Source organism: Oncorhynchus masou, unplaced genomic scaffold (assembly GCF_036934945.1).
Source record: "Oncorhynchus masou masou isolate Uvic2021 unplaced genomic scaffold, UVic_Omas_1.1 unplaced_scaffold_1633, whole genome shotgun sequence".
Classification (NCBI taxonomy): Eukaryota; Metazoa; Chordata; class Actinopteri; order Salmoniformes; family Salmonidae; genus Oncorhynchus; species Oncorhynchus masou.
In genome coordinates this window covers 1-13,814 of record NW_027006434.1, presented here as the reverse complement: position 1 = coordinate 13,814, position 13,814 = coordinate 1, and the positions used below count along the sequence as shown (strand labels likewise).

Below are 13,814 nucleotides of genomic sequence, written 5' to 3'. Positions count from 1 at the left end.
TAATTCTGTAGGAGTAAATATTATATTAACTAGATTATTATATTAAGTAACATGTGAGAGGTTATAGGCCTAATTCTGTAGGAGTAAATATTATATTAAAGTAACATAGATTATTTCTGTATAAATATAATTAACATTATTATATTAAGTAACATGTGAGAGGCTATAGGCCTAATTCTGTAGGAGTAAATATTATATTAACTAGATTATTATATTAAGTAACATGTGAGAGGCTATAGGCCTAATTCTGTAGGAGTAAATATTATATTAAGTAACATGTGAGAGGTTATAGGCCTAATTCTGTAGGAGTAAATATTATATTAACTAGATTATTATATTAAGTAACATGTGAGAGGTTATAGGCCTAATTCTGTAGGAGTAAATATTATATTAACTAGATTATTATATTAAGTAACATGTGAGAGGTTATAGGCCTAATTCTGTAGGAGTAAATATTATATTAACTAGATTAACATTAAGTAACATGTGAGAGGCTATAGGCCTAATTCTGTAGGAGTAAATATTATATTAACTAGATTATGTGAGAGTAAGAGGCTATAGGCCTAATTCTGTAGGAGTAAATATTATATTAACTAGATTATTATATTAAGTAACATGTGAGAGGCTATAGGCCTAATTCTGTAGGAGTAAATATTATATTAACTAGATTATTATATTAAGTAACATGTGAGAGGTTATAGGCCTAATTCTGTAGGAGTAAATATATTAACTATTATTATATTAAGTAACATGTGAGAGGCTATAGGCCTAATTCTGTAGGAGTAAATATTATATTAACTAGATTATTATATTAAGTAACATGTGAGAGGTATGAACTCAAATGAGGAATATTCCATTTATCCCATATGAACTGAAATGAGGAATATTCAATTTATCCCATATGAACTCAAATGAGGAATATTCCATTTATCCCATATGAACTCAAATGAGGAATATTCCATTTATCCCATATGAACTGAAATGAGGAATATTCCATGTATCCCATATGAACTGAAATGAGGAATATTCCATTTATGCCATATGAACTGAAATGAGGAATATTCCATTTATCCCCTATGAACTCAAATGAGGAATATTCCATTTATCCCATATGAACTGAAATGAGGAATATTCCATTTATCCCCTATGAACTCAAATGAGGAATATTCCATTTATCCCCTATGAACTCAAATGAGGAATATTCCATTTAGCCCCTATGAACTCAAATGAGGAATATTCCATTTATCCCATATGAACTCAAATGAGGAATATTCCATTTATCCCATATGAACTCAAATGAGGAATATTCCATTTATCCCATATGAACTCAAATGAAGATAATTACATTTATCATATGAACTGAAATGAGGAATATTCCATGTATCCCATATGAACTGAAATGAGGAATATTCCATTTATGCCATATGAACTGGAAATAAGGAATATTCCATTTATCCCCTATGAACTCAAATGAGGAATATTCCATTTATCCCATATGAACTCAAATAGAATATTCCATTTATCCCCTATGAACTCAAATGAGGAATATTCCATTTATCCCATATGAACTCAAATGAGGAATATTCCATTTATCCCCTATGAACTCAAATGAGGAATATTCTTTTATTCAAGGATACAGGGATACTCATGAGCAGGATATCAAATGTGCATTTAAAAAGCTTTTTCCCGAAAAAGACCTTAAGCGGGTTATGCGCTACTACACTAAATACTGTGTGCATATAAACGTGGTCATTGAGGCAATTTAGTATTGACCTACAGACCTTATATAGTAAAAACTACTAAATCTGTTCTGTATTTTGGCCCAGAATGATAGTTCTACACAACCCTGACCACTGCTATCAAGGTGTCCCAAGAATTAGACAATGCCTTCACATAACAAACCTGAAAAACTGCTATCAAGGTGTCCCAATAATTAGACAATGCCTTCACATAACAACCCTGACCACTGCTATCAAAAGGTGTCCCAAGAATTAGACAATGCCTTCACATAACAACCCTGACCACTGCTATCAAGGTGTCCAGAATTAGACAATGCCTTCACATAACAACCCTGACCACTGCTATCAAGGTGTCCCAAGAATTAGACAATGCCTTCACATAACAACCCTGACCACTGCTATCAAGGTGTCCCAAGAATTAGACAATGCCTTCACATAACAACCCTGACCCTGCTATCCAACGTGTCCCAAGAATTAGACAATGCCTTCACATAACAAACCTGAAAACTGCTATCAAGGTGTCCCAATAATTAGACAATGCCTTCACATAACAACCCTGACCACTGCTATCAAGGTGTCCCAAGAATTAGACAATGCCTTCACATAACAACCCTGACCACTGCTATCAAGGTGTCCCAAGAATTAGACAATGCCTTCACATAACAACCCTGACCACTGCTATCAAGGTGTCCCAAGAATTAGACAATGCCTTCACATAACAACCCTGACCACTGCTATCAACGTGTCCCAAGAATTAGATAATGCCTTCACATAACAACCCTGACCACTGCTATCAAGGTGTCCCAGAATTAGACAATGCCTTCTACATAACAACCCTGACCACTGCTATCAAGGTGTCCCAAGAATTAGACAATGCCTTCACATAACAACCCTGACCACTGCTATCAAGGTGTCCAGAGAATTAGACAATGCCTTCACATAACAACCCTGACCACTGCTATCAAGGTGTCCCAAGAATTAGACAATGCCTTCACATAACAACCCTGACCACTGCTATCATGTCCCAGAGAATTAGACAATGTCTTCACATAACAACCCTGACCACTGCTATCAAGTGTCCAGAGAATTAGACAATGCCTTCACATAACCCCTGACCACTGCTATCAAAGGTGTCCAGAGAATTAGACAATGCCTTCACATAACAACCCTGACCACTGCTATCAAGGTGTCCAGAGAATTAGACAATACCTTCACATAACAAATCTGACCACTGCTATCAAGGTGTCCAGAGAATTAGACAATGCCTTCATAACAACCTGACCACTGCTATCAAAGGTGTCCAGAGAATTAGACAATGCCTTCACATAACAACCTGACCACTGCTATCAAAGGTGTCCAGAGACTTAGGACAATGCCTTCACATAACAACCTTTACCAGATTTACAGATCCTATATCCACATTTTTATGTCGAGAGAGTAGGCTTCAATATGCACAAATAAGTAAAAAAACATTTTTATGAATTACTAACTTTGTGGTACAACTGTTTATTAGAAACAATAAATACGTAGCAAAATCAGAGCCCATGTTGTATTATAGCCATATAGAGTTAAAGTTTGTGTCTGAGGCTGCTGTCTTGCTGTAATCGGGATATTTCCAACGAACCTTTACTTGGTGATACTTTCTTCGTTATTTGTTTGAAATGTTCCAGTGTTTATGTAGGAAATGCCTGGGTAAGCGCACTTCTGTGTCTAGTTGCAAGTGGAGCTAAAGAGAATATTCAGAAAATTATTATATTCACGTTTTGCATAGATTGAGAAAACGCCTCTTGCACGTGTATAGATCTTTGTTTTTGGACGCACTGTGACATGCTGTCAGCCGTGGCCACGCCGCATAGAAACGACTAGTTCCTGCAAGATGTTTGGGAAATGCAAGATGTCTGGCAGCTAAAATCGGGAGGCCACCTCTCACTCTGTGCAAAAGTGGATTTAATATGTTTCTGAATATTCTCCGATTTTTGGAATACCACCAGCAACTGGACACTGACGTTTATAAGAGACAAGTTTTCCAAATCAAGAACAAAGAAAGTATCGTCAAGAAAAATGCCGGTATGGAAGTACAGAGTACATTATTTCATACCCCATTACAAACGGTGGCTGTTTGAATTAGTGGTCTGAAGGGGAGACAGGCTTTTGTCAAACAGGATCACTTCTCCACTGGAGACCACAGCAGTCTGTATAGTCTTCCTTCAGAGCAGCAGCAACATCTCTCCCTGAAAAACACCACGGAAACAGATAAGAACAGAACCTGGGTCACATTCACAATAACAAAGCATCTGAACATAGACGTGTTGATCTCGGATCAGTTGTCTGTTAAATCAGTATAACGATTAAGATTATGGACAGGGAGGATCTGATTGGAGATCACACTCCTACTCTGAGACACTTCAAATATGAGGCCATGGTGCCCAAGCAAGGCCTTTATAAAGGGAGAACCACTACCTACTTTGCCTGTTGCATTTCGGTTCACAGGAGACCCCTGGAGTAGGGTAGCACACAGAGGTACTACAGTGGATGAAAATCTGTAGAGAGAGTACAGAATAAAAGAAGTTAAAGTGAAAAGTAAATAGTATATCAAATGAAGTTTCTATTATAAAAAAGCAAGCCAATTACCCGCTCTTTCTGGGGAGACAGAGTGTGATCCACAAAGGTGAACATCTCGAGGGTAAAGCGTTTGTAGTGGTTGGGGTACAGAAGGCCAGAGGAACGTTCCACAGGGACCATGGTGGTCAGGTAATTATCATTGGAGTAGGAACAACTGGAAAGAGAGAGAGGAGTAATAGATAGTTCATGTTGCAAAATCCAACCCTTCCTGTCCAAAGCACTTTAGTGCCCAAAACATTAGGAACAACCGCTCTTTCCATGACATAGACTGTCCAGGTGAACCCAGGTGAAAGCTACGATCCCTTTTGATGTCACCTGTTAAATCCACTTCAACCGCTCTTTCCATGACATGACTCAAATCACATTGTATTGGTCACATACACATGGTTAGCAGATGTTAATGCGAGTGTAGGGAAATGCTTGTGCTTCTAGTTCCGACAGTGCAGTAATATCTAACAAGTAATCTAACAACAACTACCTTATACACACAAATGTAAAGGGATGAATAAGAATATGTACATATAAATATATGGATGAGCGATGGCCGTGCGGCATAGGCAAGATACAGTAGATGGTATAAATACAGTATATTCATATGAGATGAGTAATGTAGGGTATGTAAACATTATTAAAGTTGGGTTATTTAAAGTGACTAGAGATACCTTTATTAAGTCCATTTATTAAAGAGGCCAGAGATTTGAGTCTGTATGTTGGCAGCAGCCACTCAGTGTTAGTGATGGCTGTTTAACAGGCTGATAGAAGAAGCTGTTTTTCAGTCTCTCGGTCCCAGCTTTGAAGCACCTTTACTGATCTCGCCTTCTGCATGATAGTGGGATGAACAAGCAGTGGCTCGGGTGGTTGTTGTCCTTGATGATCTTTTTGGCCTTCCTGTGACATTGTTGGTGTCCTGGAGGGCAGGTAGTTTGCCCCCGGTGATGAGATGTGCAGACCTCACTACCCTCTGGAGAGCCTTACGGTTGTGGGCAGAGCAGTTGCCGTACCAGGCGGTGATACAGCCCGACAGGATGCTCTCGATTGTGCATCTGTAAAGCTTGTGAGTGTTTTAAAGGACAAGTCAAATTCTTCAGCCTCCTGAGGCTGAAAAAGGCGTTTGCTGTTTTCTTCACGACGCTGTCTGTGTGGGTGGACCAATTAAGTTTGTCCGTGATGTGTACGCCGAGGAACTTAACTTACTACCCTCTCCACTACTGTCCCGTCGATGTGGATGGGGGGTGCTCCCTCTGCTGTTTCCTGAAGTCCACAATCATCTCCTTAGTTTTGTTGACGTTGAGTGAGGTTATTTTCCTGACACCACACTGAGGGCCTCACCTCCTCCCTGTAGGCCGTTCGCCGTTGTTGGTAATCAAGCCTACCACTGTAGTTTGGCCTGCAAATTTGATGATTGAGTTGGAGGCTATAAGCATGGCCCCGAGTCATGGGTGAACAGGAGTACAGGAGAGGGCAGAGCACGACCCTGTGGGGCCCCAGTGTAGAGAATCAGCGGGGTGGAGATGCTGTTTCCTACCTTCACCACCTGGGGGCGCCCGTCAGGAAGTCCAGGACCCAGTTGCACAGGACGGGATTGAGACCCAGGGTCTCGAGCTTAATGATGAGGGTACAATGGTGTTAAATGCTGAGCTGTACCAGGTGAATCCAGGTGAAAGCTATGATCCCTTATTGATGTCACCTGTTAAATCCACTTCAATCAGTGGAGATGGAGGGGACGGGACATGTCAAAGAAAGATTTTTAAGTCTTAAAACAACTGAGACATGGATTGTGTATAGTTCCCTTCCATGGGTGAATGGACAAAGCAAAATGTTGAAGTGCCTTGGAACGGGATACAGTAGGTGCCAGGAGCACCGGTTTTAGTTTGTCATGAACTGCAACGATGCTGGGTTTTCACGCTCAACATTTGTGTATCAAGAATGCTCCACCACCCGAAGGACATTCAGCCAACTTGACACAACTGTCAAGCATCCATGTTGAAAGCTTTCGACACGTTGCCGACGAATCGAGGCTGTTCTGAGGGCCAAAGGGGATGCAAATCAATATGAGGAAGGTGTTCCTAATGTTTTGTACACTCACTGTATCTATAATTAAAAATACATAGTGGTACATGATACCTTTGATGTCACACAACGAAGAGATCTCAAACATATTGTTCAAAATACATACAGTATTAGTACAAAGAGCAAGTCATATAATCAGGGAGCAGCAAGCATGGAAATGAGGTGGACTGTAGTTACTCTTCAATGATGAGATCCCACTGGGGCATGCTGGCAGGGCTGGGGTCAGAGGTGGTCCAGCAGTGCTCCAGCATCAGGAAAAGGTTGGGATCCTTCCTCTCCAGGATGCGAACCTCAACGTTCACAGGCTGCCTCAAGACTTTAGTGATGGGGTAGTCTTCCTCGGTGTAATACAATGTGAAGGATCTCGACTCTGGAAGTCAGACAGGATTGGAAAAACTTGTAAAAGTCAATAAAAAATATTTAAAAATCACTTCATTGCGTTCAAATATTACAAATTGACACAGAACGTTACCGTCATGACACCCCTTGGTGTCACATGTTCCTTTGGCCAGTCTCAGTTCCACTCTGAGGGGTCCAGGAGCAGCAACAGGAGCGGGTGCAGGAACGGTGTTCACCTCAGTAACCAGAGCCTCCACTGCAGTGGCAGAGTACTTACACTGGAACAGCAGCCTAGATAGGGAGAAACAATAGGGTCTTCAAGCATACTGTATCACTACTTTATGGGCCAGATCGAAGTCCTTACACGCTCGTGACGTTCTGAATCACCTCTGGGGAATCAATCAAGTCAATTCAATCTTACAGAGAGAAGACTCACTCAAAATGGCTGTCCCTGGTGATAGAGCCTCGAGGTCCCACCCCCACGTTAAAGGAAGATGCCATCCTGTTCTCATAAACCACATAACCACTTTCCTCCTGCAGGGGAGAATCCACAATTAATACCGAGCCAGTGTATAACATTCATATTATCTCTACTCACCTTTATAGTGGTGCCACAGGCAGTGACAGGGAACTGGTATATGGCGAAGGCTGAAGTGATGCCAACAGGACTGCAGGGGCGGTCATTTCCCCCCAACAGACTGATGGAATTAATGTCTATTTTGGGCCAAGTGGAATCCCTGGCCACCACCACCACAAACTGAGCATCCCTGGTACACTGCACAGTCACTGGGGAAAGAGAGGGAAAAGTACATGTTTGAGCATTACAATATTATCTGAGCATTACAAGACAGAAGCAATATCAGACACTCACCTGCCTTCCCATAGTAGCACTGCTGTCCATTGAAGCAGCAGTAGATAGCCTGACATTGAGATGGAGTAATATCTGGGGTTCCACATTGCACTATATCCCGAACCGGTACTTGACATCTCTGATCTGGAGTTTGGGTTACTGCTGGCCACTGGGACTCTGGCCGCTGGGGAGTCTGTTGCTGTGGCCACTGGGACTCTGGCCGCTGGGGAGTCTGTTGCTGTGGCCCCTGGATCACTGGCCTCTGAGGAGTCTGTTGCTGTGGCCACTGGGACTCTGGTCTATGGGGAGTCTGTTGCTGTGGCCCCTGGGACTCTGGCCGCTGGGGAGTCTGTTGCTGTGGCCACTGGGACTCTGGTCTCTGGGGAGTCTGTTGCTGTGGCCCCTGGATCACTGGCCTCTGAGGAGTCTGTTGCTGTGGCCACTGGGACTCTGGCCGCTGGGGAGTCTGTTGCTGTGGCCACTGGGACTCTGGTCTCTGGGGAGTCTGTTGCTGTGGCCACTGGGACTCTGGTCTCTGGGGAGTCTGTTGCTGTGGCCACTGGGACTCTGGCCTCTGAGGAGTCTGTTGCTGTGGCCCCTGGATCACTGGCCTCTGAGGAGTCTGTTGCTGTGGCCACTGGGACTCTGGTCTCTGGGGAGTCTGTTGCTGTGGCCTCTGGGACTCTGGTCTCTGGGGAGTCTGTTGCTGTGGTCTCTGGGGAGTCTGTTGCTGTGGCCACTGGGACTCTGGTCTCTGGGGAGTCTGTTGCTGTGGTCTCTGAGGAGTCTGTTGCTGTGGCCACTGGGACTCTGGTCTCTGGGGAGTCTGTTGCTGTGGTCTCTGAGGAGTCTGTTGCTGTGGCCACTGGGACTCTGGTCTCTGGGGAGTCTGTTGCTGTGGTCCCTGGGACTCTGGTCTCTGGGGAGTCTGTTGCTGTGGCCACTGGGACTCTGGTCTCTGGGGAGTCTGTTGCTGTGGCCACTGGGACTCTGGTCTCTGGGGAGTCTGTTGCTGTGGCCACTGGGACTCTGGTCTCTGGGGAGTCTGTTGCTGTGGTCTCTGGGGAGTCTGTTGCTGTGGCCTCTGGGACTCTGGTCTCTGGGGAGTCTGTTGCTGTGGCCACTGGGACTCTGGTCTCTGGGGAGTCTGTTGCTGTGGCCACTGGGACTCTGGTCTCTGGGGAGTCTGTTGCTGTGGCCACTGGGACTCTGGTCTCTGAGGAGTCTGCTGCTGTGGCCTCTGGGGAGTCTGCAGCTGTGGCCACTGGGGCTCTGGCCTCTGAGGAGTCTGCAGCTGTGGCCACTGGGACTCTGGTCTCTGGGGAGTCTGTAGCTGTGGCCCCTGGTGATCTGGCCTCTGAGGAGTCTGCTGCTGTGGCCTCTGAGGAGTCTGCAGCTGTGGCCACTGGGACTCTGGTCTCTGGGGAGTCTGTAGCTGTGGCCTCTGAGGAGTCTGTAGCTGTGGCCCCTGGGACTCTGGTCTCTGGGGAGTCTGTAGCTGTGGCCCCTGGTGATCTGGCCTCTGAGGAGTCTGCTGCTGTGGCCTCTGGGGAGTCTGCAGCTGTGGCCACTGGGGCTCTGGCCTCTGAGGAGTCTGCAGCTGTGGCCTCTGAGGAGTCTGTAGCTGTGGCCCCTGGTGCACTGGTCTCAGGGGAGTCTGCAGCTGTGGCCCCTGGGGCTCTTGTCTCTGAGGGGTCTGCTGCTGTGGCCTCTGGGGATCTGGTCTCTGGGGAGTCTGCTGTTGTGGCCTCTGGGGCTCTGGTCTCTGAGAAGTCTGCAGCTGTGGCCTCTGGGGCTCTGGTCTCTGAGAAGTCTGCAGCTGTGGCCTCTGGGGCTCTGGTCTCTGAGTCTGCAGCTGTGGCCTCTGGGGAGTCTGCAGCTGTGGCCTCTGGGGCTCTGGTCTCTGGAGAGTCTGTAGTTGTGGTCCCTGGGGCTCTGACCTCTGGTGAGTCTGCAGCTGTGGCCTCTGGGGCTCTGACCTCTGGTGAGTCTGCAGCTGTGGCCTCTGGGGCTCTGGTCTCTGGGGAGTCTGCTGCTGTGGCCTCTGGGGCTCTTGTCTCTGGGGAGTCTGCAGCTGTGGCCACTGGGGCTCTGGCCATTGGGGCTGTCTAGGCGTGGAGGTTGTAATTTGGGGTTGGGGGTTGTTGTACGAAGGAAACCTCAAGTTAGGCTGTGCATCAGCACAACATGTGAACACTACCAACAACACAAACCCAAAGGAACACCACCTCACTGCCATTCCTGCTCAATAAGATATAAGCTATCTTCAATAATACAGGTATGTGCAATATTGCCTAACCTATACTGCTAATACAGATTAATACCTGAAGTATGATAGAATGAGAGAAACTGCCTCCCTGCAAGCTCAAATCCCTTTCCAACCCAATTAAATGGTCAGTACCGTGTTGCTAGACGAGAGTCAGTGGCATTATCCAGAAATAACCCTAGTAGTTTGTGAAAATAAGAGCACAATACAAGTTGCCAAAAAATAGACCGCAACAAGGAAACAAAAAACCAGCTTCAGTGCAGAAATATTGTTCAACCTCCATTAGGAAGAACACAGCTTACATACCCTGAGATATATGATGTAATACATCACTATGTGTGTTCGTGTTCCTGTGTGTCCTCAGTCCTTGTACTACGACCTTTAGCGAGACGCTGACACAAATTCCTATCAATGTGTAGACACAGGGGCGCAACTTTGGTTTAGAAGTGGGACATAACTGCGGGTGTCTGGGGGGTCCTCCAAACTTTGGGGGCATCTAAAGCTTATTTCCTGCATTTCTACACAAATATAATATGACCCTTCTAGCTGTCTCTATGTAGAACAACAAAAAGTAAGCAAAAAATGCCCACAGTCATCAAGCTCGGTAAGAGATTGTGTTTAAATATCTTAATTAACAAGACTGAACTAGATCTTTGATCATTTAATATTGTGCTGCACCTTGAACCAGTAGCCTAACAAATGAACAACTCTTACAAATAAAGTACCAAGACAACTTTTGATTGTCTTTATTTTAAGAACTCCTCTACATCAAATGTCAGCCAGACCACCCAGCCAACCCTGTACACCCGATCGCCACCAGCCTGGTCAATAACTCAACTCTCTCCCCAACACAGCTTCCTTCCCATCTCTTTTTATGTGTCTCAAGGGAAAGTTTTAGAAAGCAAAGGCTTAATAATAAAAACACATACACCTACACATTAACAGCGCAGAAACACTTCATCCTCCACATAATTCATATCATTGGCCTAATAGTACTGTAGAGGTCTCTTTACCTGCAATAGAGCTGGGTCACTCCATCCTGCCCCTAGGGGTCCACGGCTCGGCAGCTCCCCAACCCAACACACCCCACTCAGCTTTAGGATCTTAGTGAAACTTTCATTATTGGTTTCAGGTGGGTTAGGCCAAGGCCAGCGTGACAACCAACATTCTATGGATGGTCTTAAGTAATTTATGTCTGAGAATATATGAACATAACTGGGCATTCTTACAGATCTGCATCCATTCATCATCAACAATAGCGTCTCTCAGGTCTTCCTCATTTTTATTTCACATGTTTTGTGTCATCGGGAAAAGCCTCTGTCAACCTTTGATGCAGTTTGGAAAGCAACTTTAGAGGTTTGTCAGACTGCCTTAAAATAGTTTCAATCTTTGAAGCTTCTTGCTTGTCCAGTGTATACTGCACAGAGAGAATTGTTGAACTGTGCATTCGGATAGTATTCAGACCTCTTGACTTTTTCTACATTTTGTTACATTACAGCCTTATTATAAAATTGATTCAATTAATTTTTCCCTTCATCAATCTACACACAATACCCCATAATGACATCACAATACCCCATAATGACATCACAATACCCCAAAATGACGAAGCAAAACCAGTTTTTGATCATTTTTATCAAATGTATCAAATTTAAAACTGAAATATGACATTTATATAAGTATTCAGACCCTTTACTCAGTACTTTGTTGAAGCACCTTTGGCAGCGATTACAGCCTCGAGTCTTCTTGAGTATGATGCTACCAGCTTGGCACACCTGTATTTGGGGAGTTTCTCCCATTCTCCTCTGCATATCCTCTCAAGCTCTGTCAGGTTGGATGGGGAGCATTGCTGCACAGCTGTTTTCAGGTCTTTGGCTGGGCCATTCAAGGACATTCAGAGACTTGTCCCAGAAACCACTCCTGTGTTGTCTTGACTGTGTGCTTAGGGTCGTTGTCCTGTTGGAAGGTGAACCTTCGCCCCAGTCTGAGGTCCTGAGCATTTTGGAGCAGGTTTTCATCAAGGATCTCTCTGATGCTCCGTTCATCTTTCCCACGATCCTGACTAGTCTCCCAGTACCTGCCGCTGAAAAACATCCCCACAGCATGAAGCTGCCACCACCATGCTTCACTGTAGGGATGGTGCCAGGTTTCCTCCTGAAGTGATATTTGGCATTCAGGCCAAAGCATTCAATTTTGGTTTCTCATGGTCTGAGTCCTTTAGGTGCCTTTTGGCAAACTCCAAGTGGACTGTCACATACCTTTAATTGAGGAATGGCTTCCTCTGGCCACTCTACCATAAAGGCCTGATTGGTGGAGTGCTGCAGAGATGGTTGTCCTACTGGAAGGTTCTCCCATCTCCACAGAGGAACTCTGGAGCTTTGTCAGAATGCCCATCGGGTTCTTGGTCACCTCCCCCGATTGCTCAGTTTGGCTTGGTGACCAGCTCTAGGAAGTCTTGGTAGTTCCAAACTTCTTCCATTTAAGAATGATGGTTCCAAACTTCTTCCATTTAAGACCTTTGTTCTGGGGGACCATCAATGCTGTAGAAATGTTTTTGGTACCCTGCCAAAGGTCTGTGCCTCGACACAACCCTGTCTCTGAGTTCTACCTGACAAGTCATTCGACCTCATGGCTTGGTTTTTGCTCTGATATGCACTGTCAACTGTTGGACCTTATATAGACAGGTGTGTGCTTTTCTAAATCATGTCAAAGCAATTGAATTTACCACAGGTGGACTCCAATCAAGTTGTAGAAACATCAAGGATGATCAATGGAAACAGGATGCATCTGAGCTCAATTTTGAGTCTCAAAGCAAAGGGTCTGAATAGTTAAGTAAATAAGGTATTTCCGTTTTGCTTAAACAAAACCTGTTTTCACTTTGTCATTGTGTGGTATTGTGTGTAGATTGTCTTTGTTTTATTTAATCCATTTTAGAATAAGGCTGTAAAGTAACAACATGTGGAAAAGGTCAAGGGGTCTGAATACTTTCAGAATGCCCTCTATCTGCAAAAGTTCACCTCTGCACCATCAGACTGGTCTTCCCTGGCTGTCTGACCCTGATGAGACCCCTGTCACCATCTGATCCTGCTCAGATGAGGCATGATAAAGAATTACCTTGGTGTACATTTATACATTATATTATCAAAGAGTATAAATTGTTTCATAATTCAAATGACCTTAATTCCCAGATCCCAGACTGATCAATTCAAGACGGAACTTTGTATCCATTCACTGATTGTTATAATACACTGAAAATTCAAAATGTTCCTGAGCTCCATAGACTGATCTTCCCTGGCTGTCTAACCATGCAGAGACTCCTGTCACCACCTGATCCATCTGACATGATGAGCATAGTGTTGTGTACGGACTGTGCACCATGACAGTGAAGCATGCAGAGCTTTACATACCATGTCACTGTGAAAAGTAGGGAATTAGCTAGGGAAAAGGACACATCAATAAGGTTACGTTGCTATACTGACTCATAAAAACTAAATAGTTTGGCAACTGGTTTCATCGTTTGATTCAGGTCTAGTGTGATTGAGACAAAATAATAGCTATAGCTAATGAGCTAGCTAGCTAAAATTAGCCAAGCTCTAGCTAATGGTACAGTGCCTTGCGAAAGTATTCGCCCCCTTGAACTTTGCGACCTTTTGCCACATTTCAGGCTTCAAACATAAAGATATAAAACTGTATTTTTTTGTGAAGAATCAACAACAAGTGGGACACAATCATGAAGTGGAACGACATTTATTGGATATTTCAAACTTTTTTAACAAATCAAAAACTGAAAAATTGGGCGTGCAAAATTATTCAGCCCCTTAAGTTAATACTTCGTAGCGCCACCTTTTGCTGCGATTACAGCTGTAAGTCGCTTGGGGTATGTCTATCAGTTTTGCACATCGAGAGACTGGGAAAAAATTTCATTCCT

The 13,814-nt window shown here is 44.3% G+C and overlaps 1 pseudogene; it reads right to left on the bottom strand.

The window, feature by feature from the left end:
- Nucleotides 1-3,841: 3,841 nt before the first annotated feature.
- On the bottom strand, nt 3,842-9,859 carry LOC135531538 (proteoglycan 4-like; annotated as a pseudogene).
- Nucleotides 9,860-13,814: the final 3,955 nt, after the last annotated feature.